The sequence below is a fragment of the Phoenix dactylifera genome, unplaced genomic scaffold, assembly GCF_009389715.1.
Source record: "Phoenix dactylifera cultivar Barhee BC4 unplaced genomic scaffold, palm_55x_up_171113_PBpolish2nd_filt_p 002827F, whole genome shotgun sequence".
In the NCBI taxonomy this organism is placed as follows: domain Eukaryota; kingdom Viridiplantae; phylum Streptophyta; class Magnoliopsida; order Arecales; family Arecaceae; genus Phoenix; species Phoenix dactylifera.
The window spans coordinates 7,501-10,000 of NW_024069927.1; positions in this window are offsets into that span (position 1 = coordinate 7,501).

The window sequence follows — 2,500 nt, forward strand, 5'->3', positions numbered from 1 at the left end:
CCGAGGAGCGTTGCAAACGGGAACGGCCCGGACACGCGTCCCGGTCTCACGGGATGCGCGTCCCGGTCGCACGGGTCGCGCATCCCGGGAGGGCCGACGGAGGAAGCCGGCGCACGGCCGCCGCGCGGACGGCCGGCGGCGGCGCCCATGCGCCGGGGCCTCGGCGGGCGCGTGCCGGCTCCCTCGGGGACGAACGGTGCCGGGCGCGCCCGCCGCGAGGCGACGGACTTGTGCGGAGTGGAGCGGAAGTCCCGCCGCGGCAGCAGCCGCCCCCCCTCCCTACCACCCCGGCGGGGCATCCGCCCAAAGCCCACCCCAAGCGTTCCAAAGTACCGAGGAGCGTTGCAAACGGGAACGGCCCGGACACGCGTCCCGGTCGCACGGGATGCGCGTCCCGGTCGCACGGGTCGCGCGTCCCGGGAGGACAGACCGAGCAAGCCGAGGTGCCGCTCACGGCCGCCGCGAGGGCCGTACGGCGCCGGCGCCCGCGCCCCGTGGCACGGCCTAGAGCGTGCCCCCCTGCCACCCCATCGGGGCATCGGCGCAAAGCCCACCGCGGGGTAGATAACCGAAGGCAACGAGGGACGGTGGATGCACATATCCGAGCAGTGGCGATAGGGCCGGAGGGAGCACCGACAGGGCCGTGAGATTTTAAAGTACCGAGGGAATTTGCAAACCGGGCCCGCCCCTCCCCCCGTCCATCGCACGCCGATCGGGGGTCCGGCGCCCCGCGGGGGGCTGCCGGCATGCGCTCCCGGTGCAGGCATCGACGAGCCGCCCGCGACCTCCACTCGGGTCCGAGCCCCCGAGCGCGGATGCCGAAACGCGCCGGCCGCGGCAGCCCCACCCCTGCCACCCCATCGGGGCATCGGCGCAAGGCCCACCCTGGGGTAGATAACCGAAGGCAACGAGGGACGGTGGATGCACATATCCGAGCAATAGCGATAGGGCCGGAGCAAAGACCGAGGGGGTCGGGGGGTTTTAATGTTCCGAGGGAAGTTGGAAACGGGGCCCGCCCGGACGCCCGTCCCTCGCACGCCGATCGGGGGTCCCGCACCCCGCGGGGGGCTGCCGGCATGCGCCCCTAGTACAAGCATCGACGAGTCGCCCGCGACCTCCACTCGGATCCGGCGGCGCACGCGCGGATGGCGAAACACGGCGGCCGCGGCTGCAGCCCCCCTACCACCCCGTTGGCGCGTCGGCGCAAAGCCCACCCCGGGGAGGATAACCGAAGGCAACGAGGGACGATGCATGCACATATCCGAGCAAATACCGAGAGGGTCGGGGGGAAGACCGAGAGGCAAGGGGTGTTTAGAGTACCGAGGGAAGTTGCGAAAGGGGCCCGCCCGGACGCTCGCCGCTCGCACGCGGATCGGGGGTCCGGCGTTGCGCGCCGCCGGCCAGCGCGGTCCGGCCGGGCGCACGGAGGGCGCCGCCCATCGCCGGAGCTTGCTCGGTCATCTCTGCCGCACGGACACGTAAGCGCCGCCGCGCAAGGTTCGGCCGGCGGGGCGGACGGTTCGCCGCCGCAGGCCTTTCCCGCAGCCGGAACGTGGGCCCGGCGTTGCGCGCCGGCGGGCCGCGCAATCCGCCGGGGCGCACGGCGGGCGCCGCCCGACGCCGGGGCTTCGCTCGGTCATCTCGGCCGCACGGACACGTGCGCGCAGCCGCGGAAGGTTCGGCCGGCGGGGCGGACGGTTCGCCGACGCAGGCCTCTCCCGCGGCCGGAACGCGGGACCGGCGTTGCGCGCCGGCGGAAGGCGCGATCCGGCAGGGCGCACGGCGGGCGCCGCCCGGGCTTCGCTCGGTCATCTCGGCCGCACGGACACGTGCGCGCCGCCCATCGCCGGGGCTTCGCTCGGTCATCTCGGCCGCGCCGCCACGTGCGCGCCGCCGCGGAAGGCTTGGCCGGTCGGGCGGACGGTTCGCCGCCGCAGGCCTTTCCCGCAGCATGCGCCCCTTCGCCCGAACGACCGCGGGACTCCGGTACGGCCTAGCCGTCGGCCGCCCGGCTGCAAGCCGTCGGGGCCGCTCGATCCGCGTCGCGTGCCGGCCGCCGCTCGGGCCAGCCGGCCGGCTGCCGCACGTAACCTCTGACCTCATCAGCGGTCGATCCGCACCGCGCCGGTCTTCGGTGCGGACCCGTCGGGGCCGTGCGGCGCCGGCCGTCGCATCCGGTTCCGCAGGCGCCGCCCGGTTGCCTCCCGCCCTCGTGCGCTCGCGCCGGCCGGGCGACGCGGTGCCCGCGGGACTCGGGCATGGTTGAGCCGTCGGCCGCCCGGCGGCATGCCGCCGCCGCTCCGCGCCGCGTGCCGGCTGCGCTCCTCCCCGTGCCCGTCCGCGGGCGGGCCCGCCGCCGCTCGCGCCGGCCGGGCGACGCGGTGCCCGCGGGACTCGGGCACGGTTGAGCCGTCGGCCGCCCGGCGGCATGCCGCCGCCGCTCCGCACCGCGTGCCGGCTGCGCTCCTCCCCGCGCCCGTTCGTGGGCGGGCCCGCCGCC